The sequence below is a fragment of the Scatophagus argus genome, chromosome 1 (genome assembly GCF_020382885.2).
Source record: "Scatophagus argus isolate fScaArg1 chromosome 1, fScaArg1.pri, whole genome shotgun sequence".
In the NCBI taxonomy this organism is placed as follows: domain Eukaryota; kingdom Metazoa; phylum Chordata; class Actinopteri; family Scatophagidae; genus Scatophagus; species Scatophagus argus.
The window spans coordinates 21048517-21062447 of NC_058493.1; positions in this window are offsets into that span (position 1 = coordinate 21048517).

Sequence of the window (13931 nt, forward strand, 5' to 3'; positions counted from 1 at the left end):
TCCTCGAATTCAAATATATTTAGATACTCCACAAAATATAATGAAGTAATAAAAAAATAAGGAAGCCTAAAAAATTGTAGACAAAAAAACAAGTTAGTAACCACGTAATGACCAAGAAGATGGAAAGGTATTTTGTGATTTAATGACAAAATATTTCTGCAAACCTTTCTTTATATATTTGTTGCCCACTTGCTGTACTCAGAAAACATTGAAACAACAAGATTGACGCAAATGAGCGTGTGTTGGTGTGAGAAAGACCGTCAGAGAGGGAGGATGGAAAGTGGTTTAACTCCCTCGCCCATACCGCAATCGCTGACCATCTTGAGCTTGTCTGACAGTGATCAAGTGTGGCTTACCAAGACAGCTTAGGTGATCACGGTGTCCACAGCAGCAATTCATCATGCTATCAGGGAGCACAAAGATGACAAGTTGTTTTACTGCTTGAATCAATTTTCTACAGTTTTTAACTGCAACATGTCTTGTGGTTGAAATAGAGCAATGTTCTCCATTATCAGTCCTGTCTATTTTTTAAAGCATCAAGTCTGTTAAGGTTGGAACAATTGCTAAGAAAGCAATTACAAGCAATGTAAACAGGTTTTAAAAGTAGAACAGGTGATGCCTCTGAGTCATACGTTCATCAATTGTCAGATGTCGCCCCCAGCTGCCTTCCAACCATACACACACACACACACACACACACACACACACACACACACACACACACACACACACACAAACATACTAACAAACAAACACAATCCCTCAGTTTTTAATTCAGCAGCATATCACTGTGGGTGACAGAACACCATTAATGTGAACAACAGGTCTAATCAACGGTCATCCACAGCAGCTACATCAAAACATCAATCAAACATAAGCAATTATCAATAATCATCTCTGTGGAAAAGAATGTCATCTAGTGAGTAGAGAAGCTGCTGAAGCCAGTTGTGTTTAAAACACAATAAAATCAATCAGCAATTTATATGATATTAACAAAGGAGGGAGAACTGTAAAAACCAAAAGGCCAGCAGCTCTTGTGTAAGGGTGTACAAAGACAGAGAGAAGAGAATGAATACCAGAGCAAGAGTAGTAGTGAGATGGTCTGCAAGAAGTGCATCGCTGCATGTCCCACAGGACTGTTCATGTAGTCTGTCCTGGTTACAGACACTTCCGTAAAAGACAACAGAATCATTTATTGAACTAACATTAAAATTTCATACTAAATGGCCCTCCCATGCTGTTTCATATTGTTTTTTCAAATGACTTGATAGCCTTATATTGTTCCCATGTTGCTTTTATTATCTGGGGACATTGCTGGTGTAATGCTTCCTTTTGTGTATTGTGTTTCCCTTTCCTTCCTCCCCCACTCCCTCACGCTGCCTCAATCCCTTTTCTTCCACCTGCTCTTGGCCTCCATCTGTTTCTCTGAGCATTTGACTTGCTCTTGTTTTCCCTCTTTCCCTGCCTTGACTAGCTGTATCATCCTCGGGAGATTTTGACATGATATTAAGTTATATAGTTACAAGGCAATACCGTGATGTGGTTCCTGGGGGAAATCTTCCAGATCTGGAGTACGCCTTTTTAACTAGCGGAGGCAGGTGTCTGCCTTGGAGAACCAAACAACGATATATTTAATTTTGAAAATGGATACATAGTACCACATTTGAGTAACCAGGGATTTTCATTCTGGGATGAGAGAATTCGTCCTTTTTTTTTCTTAGCCCAGGAGGATGTTAATTCATTGACAGAATGAGGTATGATTCCAGCAGTGACAGGTGTAGGCATAAGCAGGTGCTGCCTTGCGATACTGTCATGAAATTTATGTCTCTCATCTCACAGTGAGGGCCTTGTCTACACCAGCTGCTGCAACCTTGTGAGGAGAAAGCTAAGAGGTTTTAATTAGGAGTAAGAGTGTCATTAATTACACATTCTTTCACGCTCACATCACTGTCTTCCTGAGAACTTCCTTCTATATTCTGACTCCTCCCCTCAGTGCAGTACCGATTTAAGTACCAAAGAATTTACTCCGTTGCCTACTGGGAAAAGGAAAGCAAATTTGTTAATTTGATGAATCGCACTCCTAACTCCCTTCATGCCACCCCTGCACCCGAGTCTCAGCACACTTTCATCTTTGATCTAGGACCCCCATGGGGAGTCATGTTTGAAAAGGCAGACCCTTGACAGGTCTTTCAGAGGGCCAGGATTTAAGTGAGATTGGGGGGTGTATGAGGCAGATTAGTCTCTTAAACGACTTGAGGAACAATGAGCAGAGAAATTTCTTATGAAAAGCACCTAGGTTCATTACTCTAACTAATTTAATTTCTCCCTTTTGTACAAACGAGATGATGAGGTCATAACTCACCACGAAAAACCTGAGACAAGGGCTGTTGCTGCCGAAAATGTGATAAAGACATGTAATATGCTTAAGTTCCCCAGATTTATCCTTAAGAGAGAGGTGACTTTAATATTCCTGTGTAATATAGCAAGGCTTTATTAATATTCATTCATAGGTATAATATAGCTTTGCTATATTATTTATGTCCATTCATAGTTTGTCTGCAAGGGACAGGCAACTGGTGCTATGGTGCAACAATTAGCAGGAATAGACAGAAGGTGATCCCAATCCTCAGTTGTAAAGAAACATTTTAGTAGTGTAGTGAAGGGTAGTTAACCATGTTTCCTCTCAGCAAGAAAGCTCTATTTCCAAATTTGTCAGGTAGCTAGTTAGCCTTAGTAGAGATTACATGTTGGTCTTGTATTTTTATGGACTGCCTTCATATTGTAAGGTTTTCTGGTCGTTATACTATGGTTTCCGCCCCAAGGTCTGGTGCAAGTTTGGTGAATAAGTAACTCTTAACTGACGACAGGTGTGAATGTGAGTATGAATGTGTTTGCCACCTCTTTGCTCTTGTCTGCTTCAGGCTAGGAGCTACAAAACAGACCTGTGGCTCCTCATAATAATTAAAACTGCAAAAGAGACAGTATATACTTTAAAAAAATGTAACATTTTTCTACAGTAAAAATCAATAATTCAGTTAAAATTCCTAGAGGCACAAGAGACTCTGAAAGTCCAATAAGAGTGGATGTGAGCACTTAATGTCCACAATTCAACCATCTGTGTACACTAGCAGGCATCTCCCATTCACCAGAGGATTGTGCTGCATAAAACATATCTGAAATGTTGATGGGGACTCTTCTCAGACGTTATCAGTAGGATCTTGAAATCAATTCTACAACCCACAAAGAGCCAGTAAAGGCTTACTTTAAACTGACTCCTGAATAGACCGCATAGCAGTATGACAACCGAGAAGAGCCTAATCCTCTTTCTCAAGGTCCATTGTGTTTACAAACTTTTCCAATTTTTTACTTAGTGGGTGCAGGCATGACTATTTCACTACAATGGTTATCTAAACAGAAATGGTATTCACGTTTAAATTACAAGCAGATTCTTTTCTGGTGAGTGTATAGTGGGTAAATTGTAGCAAATTAGGACTACAAGTAGAGCTGCTCAATTAGGACAACAATCATAATCACTATTATTTTGGTCAATATTGAGATCGCAATTATTTAACACAATTACTCATTGACTTTGGAGGCATTGTGCATTTACTTTAATTTTGATTAGTTTGATTAACTGATTAGCACTAACACAAACAGGAGTTAGGCTGAAAGTACTGCATTTCTTTTGGAATAATCAAGCTGCGAGTTGTGTGCTGTTTAGTTTTTCATATCTGAAGAACTGGACGCTGGATATATTAACTGAGTCATGCGGTTGTTCATTGAAAAAGAGTTATGTATCATCTGTGTAACTGTGAATACTGTGATGTTGAAATATGTAGCCCATCACCAGCATGAACACAGGAAATGACTGTAGTTATACATGAGTGAAGCAGATAAAAAGGATATTCCTACTGAATGTGTTACAGTACATGACAACTGGTCCAAGTCCTCTAATGACTGCTCAAGAACAAGATGTTTATCAGTGTCAACAGGCAAGAATTCCATGTGTCAGTCATCTCCCTCTTGGGTTTTTCAAATGGATGTATATAGATGGATTCAGCCAAGGTCAAAACAGTGATAGAAGGGACTCAGTCAGTCCGGGTTTATTTCCATTTCCTGCATGACTTCAAGTCAACTTTGCTGTTTTCTTTAACTCCTATCAAGAGTAAAAACAATTTTGCACATCCCCAGCCTGGTCTACCCTGGAGATATGCAAATTCAATTTCAGTTCAATTTATTTATATAGCCTTACCTTATACAATCAAAATTGTCTCTAGATGCTTTACAGAGACCCAGAACCTGAACCCCCGAGCAAGCAGACAGTGGCAAGGAAAAACTCCCTTTTAACAGGAAGAAACCTTGAGCAGTTCCCGGCTCACAAGGGAGAACTATCCTGCCGATAGTCGGCTGGGTGAAGGGGAGGGGAGAGGTAGACAGGACAGAGAGAAACATACATGCAATAAACATCATACATTACAAAGGACAAACATGACAGGTTGTTATAATTGGAATTCTGAAGACTATGTGTTGTATGTATTTGTTTTTTAGCTGATATGTTGTTCAAGTTAGTTATAACAGCACTACATAGAAGAACGACATGGGCAGATGCTGACAGTAGACAGTCACTGGGTTTGTCAGAGGATGCAGTTCAACATGTAAAATGCCACCACACTGGAGCCATCTTATGTTGATGCTTTCCATAGACATCAGAGGTCATCCCAAGTAGGCCATTATATATACTTACATATACATATATTATTGCACATATTTTATACATGTGGAAGCAGCTGGAGAAGCCTTGCATGCATTCAGCCCTAGCAACCCTGCACTGATAAGCGGTATAGAAAATGGATGGATGGATGGATGGATTTTTGCTGTTGAACAACCAGTCAAGTATTCAGCTCTATAAACTCCTAAACATAAAAAAGTAAAATAATAATAATGAACAACTGTTTAAACCACATCAAACCAATGTAATGCAGGAAAACTTCAATCTTGAATCAGTTATATTTAGTAAACAGATACATGGACCTTTACATGTTACTTACTGTGGAAATCATGTTTATACTGGATGACAAAAACCTCTTCAGTCTGGCTTTTCTGTTCAGATGCCATGATGGGAGTGAACAACCTGTACAGATTACGCAACAAAGCGCACATGGTTGAGGTTGCTTTGCAAATATAGCAGATTAAACATGATGTGCAGTGGTGGCAGTAGCAGAAAAATCCTAAATCTATACACCATATGATTCAGTCAGCGGAGCATTAACAGCCTGAACAGCCTGTAGAGGCTGATGAAAGCACTACAGAGCAGCCTAAAGGCATTCAGTCTAACAAGGTACAGCTTGGTTTTGGTGAGGACAGATGTGTACATGTGAAATAGCGCAAGTTTTCTGTTAGGTGTATGAAATTCATCAAATTGTAGAGATTTGAGATAATTTCCTAATAATAATTTACAACAGAGCTGGGTAAGGTAGCCAATCAGAGCACAGGTGCTTCCAATGTAAGTGTATCTGAGTAATTGCTGCAATAAAACTGCCTCCGTGTTTGGTTTTGATCTAATTATTGATTGTGAGCTTTCCAAGATATTATACCAATAAATAGCATAACAAAGCGCTGATTTTCAAGTGTCTGTCTCTGTGTGTGTTTGTGTGAAAAAGATGGATGGAGACACAGACATTTAGAGAATGATTCAAAGAAGTTACATACCAGACAAAGTTGCAGCTGTAGCAGTAAAATGTGTAGTTTCTAGGCATCAGTAACAAATAGGGTATGGCCAGGGTTGCAAAGTAATAGATTAGATGTAATTGGGATCACCTAATCATAGTGCAAAAAAGAAGCAGTTCTATTCAGACAAGACTGCAATTGAAAAAGTGTGTAATTAGATTAAATTCAGTCAAGGATAACTTGATTACATTTTGGTTACATCTTATGTCAATCAAAATGTATATGTCAATTTTACCAATGCTGAACATTTTTCATGAATATGAGCATCAATGTCGCCAAGTTTTCAGTTGTCGTAAAGGTGCCTAATATTTGTTTGTTAATGATATAATGGAGTTTTTATTCTTATGTGCAGAATAATAAAGACCACAGCAGCTGCAGTATAAAGAAAACTGCACATTCTGGTTTGTTGACAGTTGTAATTTGTTCTTTTTCTCCTAATCCTCTTAATTCTCCATCCTTCTCATGTTTCAGATTCATACCCTTTCCAGTGTCCCCTGACTCTTTGTTGTTTCTTTTGTCTATCTCCTTTTCATTCTTTTCAGCTTCTCTGTATTTGTTGCTCTACCACCTGTCCAATAGCAGCTGTCAGCAGGACACAGACATCAAATTGATCAGAGGGAAGCCATACACAGCTACATAATGTCTCAATTTTTTCTCCACTTTATTTTTCCAAGGTGCGAAGATCCCCCTAAGATTGTAAGTGAAGGCTTGTTAATGAAAGTTCAGTAGGCCTGTGTGCAGAAAATACAAGCTATGCAAAACACTTGACTCTATTGCGTGTTTGCACACAACTTCACCATTGCTTTGTTAAAATCAATGTTTTCAGCAAGTTGCACACACCTGCTGATTTAAGAAACATGATTATGAGGAAAATGAAGGAGCAGAAGCAGCAGAAGTTCTGACTGCACCTATAGAACATGTTTCTGTCCACATGAAATGTGAGACCACTACCAATCCCTTTTAATATATTGCTTTATGTTCACAGCACCAAAGTCGCCACAGTTGTTCAATTGTAATAGTAGTCAATTTGTTTGAAAAATATGAGCCTGTGGCTGACAGAAAGCTGCAGCAATTGTCAGTGTGCATGTCTGTGATTGCAGGCGCACATGTAAACAAATTTTGCTTGACTGATTGACTCCATTATTGTGCGGCTTGAAACTTCTCTCCCAGTCTACTACTGTGGAGAAACTCAATATAAGCAAACATGGTCACAATTGGGAAGATAGATGTTTGACAGGCTATCTTACCTTAGCATTTCAGGAACAATTTTTAAACGTGTGCTTTTGCAGTGTGGTTTATAACACTTTTTTTCCCCTTTTTTGAGTGGGGATAAACCTCAGGTGGTGGGTGTTACCATTTTATATGGAATTAGACAAGGCTAAAGAGCTACCCAGGAAACATACTTTTACTGGTAATGAGTTGCAGATATCCATACAGTGAAGACAGAAGAAGGTCCAATAGGACTATGACTTTTGCATGAATTTATAGATGATACTGCGGTTAGGTTATCATGACTGATGTTGGAACTTTAAACATAGAAAAATGTTTCCTTTTCTAAATCACATACTGCTAAAAATAAAATGAGAAAAAGCTGCCAGACATTATTGGCTTGACATCAGTAGACATCAAGAAACACTGGCAATGTGTAGTTCACAGAATTATCTAGTGAAGTGCCTAGAGCAATATCATATACTAATTTTTGTTGTGTGTGTGTTTGTGTATATCTGTTTCAATTCTGTCATTGTCAACAGATTTCAGATTAATTGTTGTTTACCTAGCCAAACAGATTAATTATATTTTGATTATGCATCATTACCACTTGTTTATTAACTTAGCATGTAAGACAAACACATTACAATTGGAAATGAGATACAATCTGTAAATCAGTTTTAGTATGCCCATCAGTCACTCTTTTGGAGCTTTTACGGAGCTGTTACGAAGCTACACATTAAAACTACAAGAAAACGGACAATTATCCTTTGTAAGACAGTTATTTTATCTCTTGTTCCAAACTGGATTGTTTCCACTCACACAGTCAAAACATCAGAAGATATGAGAAGCCAAAAGGTAAGGTATCTAAGGTCAAATTTGATACTTAAACCCTTCCCTTTCACTGAGAATATGACACAGGTAACCCTGTTTCCAAAACTTCATTAGTAAAATCAGATGGTTTTCTACAACCATATAGGATACAAAGCACACCATCCATAAAATAAAGTTCATTTCAGCTACGAAAAAATATCTTTGCTCGGTGTGTATCTGAGCATAACCTGGACGAGGGCTTCCACTATGTTAGCCCCATGTTGGACTGTAGGTTCTTCAGCATGGGAGACGGTCCCATGTGTTTCCTGCTGAAAAGTTTGGGAAAGTGGTGACACATCGCTCTTTATCACAGGCAGGGAAATTAAAATCAGAATGAATACGACTTTCCTGAAACAAATTCGATGTATAGACTTGAACCAAAATATTACCTCTCAATCATAGTGTATCTTGTTTATAATGTATTTGTATTTTCCTGTTTTGCTGTGTTCAGAACTTTTCTGGGCACCAACCTTTGGGCAGTGGGTGTGTAGTAACAGCTCGAAAAGTGTGAGGGTGGGACTATAAAACCATAGCTGTGGAAGAGGGATCAATGTTGTGTTTAATGACAAATCCTCATTCTGGCTTTAAACAGGTGTGCATTTGTTGAAGCAACCAGTTAGCCCATATCATGGAAGCCTATTTTCTTTATAGTACCTTCCTCTAATTTTGATTACATTGTTTCATTCTTGTTGCATTTCAGTTATAAATTTCATCTTATAATGTAGACAGTCTTAATATATTTTGTGCTTAAGTTTTCATGTATGGTCAAAATAAATAGTTTTGTGATGCAATACCATTTGTGTCCTGAACCTGTCATGGATTATTTCACTGCTGTTTGTTTGTTAGCCAAATGCCACTCATGTGTCTTGGCCATTAAGGGGTAAGTCCTGTAAACTACAAACTTTCTGAATGGGTGGGACAAACAAATGTTCATGTAAATGGCATGGATGCTGTGAACTCATGATAGAGTTAGCTGTTCCCCTCACTAGCAAGGATGAAAGAGACTGATTATGTGAGGGAAACTGATTTTGCAACAAGTTTCTAAATGAGTATGGTCACTATCTGTATATTAAAATAGCTTTGATATTAAAGTATTTATAGGTATTTATTCATAGGTTTTATTGTTGTTCCTGGATTTATGGCTTAGCAAAGATGCATCATCATGTACATCCAGTTTGCAAGTCCCAGTATCCGCTGCATCAAAGATCTCAATTTATATCCACTCAGATAATTTGCTTGCTTTATTTATTTTCTTCTCACATTATTTATTATATGTTGTACCAATTAAATTCTCTTTTCTTCTGGCCTGAAAGGTAACAGTATTTGCTCAGCTGTGCTTTGGAATTAACATCCAGGCTCATGCACCAGATTGTGTGCCCGAACCTTTCGAACAGGCCATGCCTGCAGTGGGGTATTTGAAAGCACAGGCATGGAGCAGCATCATCTGCTGGGAAAAGCCAGATCAAATAACAGATTCAGATTTGCCAAACTCATTAATTTCACATGCTGGCAGTGGAAGTCCTTGTGGCTACTGAATGAGAAATGTTTTCAGATTTAAATTCTTACTCAATCATCACAGCTACCATTTGGGAACAAGACTTCAGTACTGACAACTTGAACAGAGTCATGGATTCAGAACAGAAAAGACACACCCTTTATTAATACTTTTATTTTATGCTTGCAGATGTAGTTAACAAAAAATAATTATTTATGATGCATCAACATTCTCTCTTGAGTTAGACAAGCTAACACTGCATTTTTCTCCCTGGATTGTGATGAAACAAGAATGAAGTTTTGGAGTTTTGCTAATGGAGTTTTAGCAGTAGACTTTGTACACTCACTGTGTTCTTAACACTGTTTAGTTCTGACCACTGTCCACTATTGCAAATTAAGGACTAACTACAAGGATTTGGAAGAATTTGGAGGCATTCATGACAGCAAATCTATGCAGAGGTTATATAGGTTTATATAGCCCTGCAGAGTGGATTTATGTGTATAATAGGTCTTGTGAACCTGTGCTCAAATATTTATGGATACAGTATATTTTGGCCAAGATATTTAAAAGTGAAGGAAGGAACAATGAAGACTACTTTAACCCTGTTAGTTGTTATGTAAGCCTCAGATCTCCCATGAATTTAATAGTTTATTAGATATGATGCGAAGAAAACTCCTGCCAGATTGCCAGTTGTTACATCTTACTAATTCATGTGATGCTTTTTGCCATCTTAATTCAGTTTAAATGCCAGTGAAATGCTTCTGACAAAGCTTTTCCAGTGAAGCATAAAAGAGGTACACCATTATTTGGACCTGTATTTGTTCAGCCAACTAAACTATCTGTATCTATACTTAAGATGGGCTGGGCTTAAGCCAGAAGAAGATAGGGTTAACTGGAAGTTGTTAATTTAAGCCTAAAATTCAGTTCATCTGAAGTTTCTATATTTATTAGAAAACTAGAGGTTGATCACAAGAGTTAGAGTACTACTTACAATTAAAAATCAGTGGTCCAATAAGGATTTTCCTTTATCATACTCTTTAAGCACACTCATGCCCTAGGCCATGTCAGCAGAGATGTATCACGAGAAATTGATAAAAATTGATGGTAGTGACTAGAGTAAACCCAGTTTGGTTGCACATATTTTGTGTTGAGGTAAGTGAAGAGAGTTTTGGAGAGATTGCACAGTAGAGCCAACTGAGTGGCTGTGTTAATGCATCGCCAAGAGCCCAGTCTGAAGGTGGAATTTCAGCTTGTGTTGGTGGTGTGTGGATGGCCAGAAACTGCAAGCCAGTGAGTCATTGCTTTGGTGACAGCAGTTCTGATTGCTCATTTTTGCTCAGTTAATTTTTGAATCTTTTTCCCACCTAAGGCAACCTGTTAGGTCGAAGTCTACAACAGAATGTAGGTTGTGAGCCTGTGCTTCACTATGCTATTTGTTTGTCAATGGGATTCTCTTTTTGTACAATAAAGATTGTCTGTCCTTTGTGGAACTGTCTGTGCATTATGCAGGCTGGTCTGTGACATAAGCAGCAGCTGAGATTGTGTCACGTCTTGTTTAAACAGCAGCATATCAGAATCAGAATCAGAAGTCCTTTATTTATCCCTGAGGGAAAATTCTTTTATGAGGCATGTTTCAGCTCACATGGACCTCTCTGTGCTCTGTAATCTTGCGCTTTGGTCCTGAAGGTGGTTGATGCAGTCACTGTCGAGGAAGCCTGGGATGAGGTGGCAGCAGATGCTAAGAGCAGACCATGCGGACGAAACTTCCTACTCACCGTTGCAGTGTTTCACCTCAGTTCCACTCTTTTTTTTTTTCTTTATCTCCCTGAGGATGGGCGAGTGGCATATGGCAGATGAGCTGCAATGTCTCCTCCTCCAGCCTCTTGAAGCACTGGGCAACAGATCTGAAGGGTCCCTCTGCAGAGATTGGATTCTTAGGGGATCATCCTGGTCTCTCCTTTGGGAATATCAAAAACTTCCAGCAACATGAGGCAAAAACTGACTGTGCTCCTGCAGCAGTGCTGATGCCTCGAATCAGATTGTTCATTTTGCCAGTTCTTTGGGCCAAAATGTCAGTCTCAGGTGACTAACCTGGTGCCCTACACACCACTGCTGCCACTGGATCTAGGGCTGCCCTTTGCATGTAGGTTGGTGGCTGCTCAACACCACTCTTTGCATGGTCTCAGCCGAGGTGGTCAAACAGTAGAACATTTCTGGCTTCCTTATATTATTTACAGTGGGGTCCCCATGTATAGGGGCAGGCTGGCTTCATTGGCTGGAAATTTCAGTGGACGAAAATGTGATCATGATGGGGGAGAGCGGGGCGGAGCCAGTGTGAAACAGAACACACAAGTTATGTGACTCTTTTCTCTTCTCCTTTTAAGGCTAATTTATGTGGTTTGAATTTCCATTCAAAGAATCAAAGGATTAATTAGCTGCAAAAAAGTTGATAGCTCTCCATGTTTTCTTCTGTCAAGGAACACCATCTGCACAGCCTTCCTGATTAATGAGCAGGTGGAGCAAGAAGCATTTTCATCATGGGTGTGCATTGAGACGAACAGAAAATGAATCCACTCTTCCAAAAATACAAAAACAATATCAATATGTTTATACACTCAGTACAAATTTTATTTTTAATCAAAGCTGCATACATATAAATTTGTGATCATATTTTCAACAAAGCTGACAAGTTTCAGTCTGTTTTTCATTTTTCTTTCTTTTTAAACGGTATTTGGTACCCATTCTTTGCAGTACTCTTATAAAATGATGATGACCATTAAAACCATAACAATAAAAATAATAATGAGGCCTCTGTAAGCTTGATTTAAAAACCACAACAATTTAAAAAAAATATCCAGAAACAAATAAAGCTATGAATTGGCCTTTTTTATCTGGGGTGCTGACTTGTGGTCAACGCTAGAAAAAAGAGACAGCCAAGATTGTAATCATTTGTGATGCCTTGAGGGGATAAAACCTGGGCATGCTTCTCAGATGATGAATTCTACTGAATCAAAGGCATTTCCCATTTAACACAAAACAGTCTTTCTGTGAAAACTTGAGTGTGAATTTTCTGGAATTTTCAACAATTCTCTCAAGAATAATTTCATTATGTTACTATCATGCCAGGTGCAGGTACATACCAAGTAATAACAGTAACAGTAGTAGTTGTAGTGCAAGACTCAAGCTATTATCTGGTAACATTTTTGACAGGAACATGTTCCATTTCCAATCCCACCATCACCACTGTCAACATCAGCGATGCTGTGCATGCACTGATGTGGCTACTGTATTCATATACTGATGTCTTTTTCAGATTACAATATCATTACAATTATGTTTTTTGAGGTGTGTCTACAATGAATATTACATGTCAGGAGTGACCACAGTTTTTTTTTTAGCCGATAAGATTCCACACTAAAGGAGGATGCACATAAATACAAGCAGCATGCATAGACATGTAGGGGGTCACTCAACCCCCAGTCCACCCAGTGAATATAAAACATTACTTATGAGACATGTCTGCAACATGGAATATAGATAATGCACAAGGCAAACAATGGATTCACAAGTAAGACGAACCAGGAAGTGAATCATATGAGCGTGTTTAACCAATAATAGCAGTGGTAGTGACATCTACTATTAATTATAAGGCTGTGAACCTCTCATTACTTTCTCTTAAAAGATTCTCTGGTGACATTAGATTATCCTCTGTTTTCACTTTGCAAGTCATTCATGTGAATAACATAACTATTTGATCGTCAAATGAATAACTTATTTATATTCTCCTGTGAACCAAACACCACTTTTAAAGTTCACAGAATCATGACAGTGGATTCACAGCTGTAAATGTGATATATGATCTTTAAACGAACTAAACAAAGTTGAAGCCTATTAATATTATATACAAATTAAGCTCTCCTAATGGATACAACACAGGTATTTGTTAGTCAACAAGGCTTCATGCAATAAGTTAGGGGCTTGGTTTTTAATTACCTCTGGGATTTCATAATTTATATTCTGCTTCTTAAAGTCTCTTGTTGATACTAGGAAGCATGTGTATGTCAAAGTGCACTCTATATGCTGCAAAGTGGCTTGATGAAGGTGTGGGTGAAGAATCAATAGAGTTTTAATGGGAAACAGGGCATCTTATGGTAAAATTCAGGCCAAAATGCTGCATGAAATTTGATCTGTGAGATTATTTTTTGTGGGTCAGATGCAGCAAGGAGAAAAATGCAAGGAAATGCACTCCATTTAACCTGCGTGTACACTTCTTTTCTTGAAGGTCAGAAAACTTGTTATAGTGGACAAACATTAGACTTCCAATGGTGCTGCCAACTCATTAATTTCCTCTTCTCATCTCAGGCAAAACCTAAAAGGTTCTGCATATACTGACATATCAAAAGTCCACATTTCTTCTGTAGAACTTCACAAGATGATGAGTCTGAAAACCATGGCTGCTGATCCATTATTTAATTATGAAAAGCTTTAGAAATTAGGCCTTCTTTTTGCCACTGACTGACAACAGGGCCACTGGTCACAAAATTTTCATGAAGATCGTTTTTCCTCTATTCTTATTCTTTATTAATACATTCTTATTAATACAGCTAGTAGCTACATTGTGGTTACA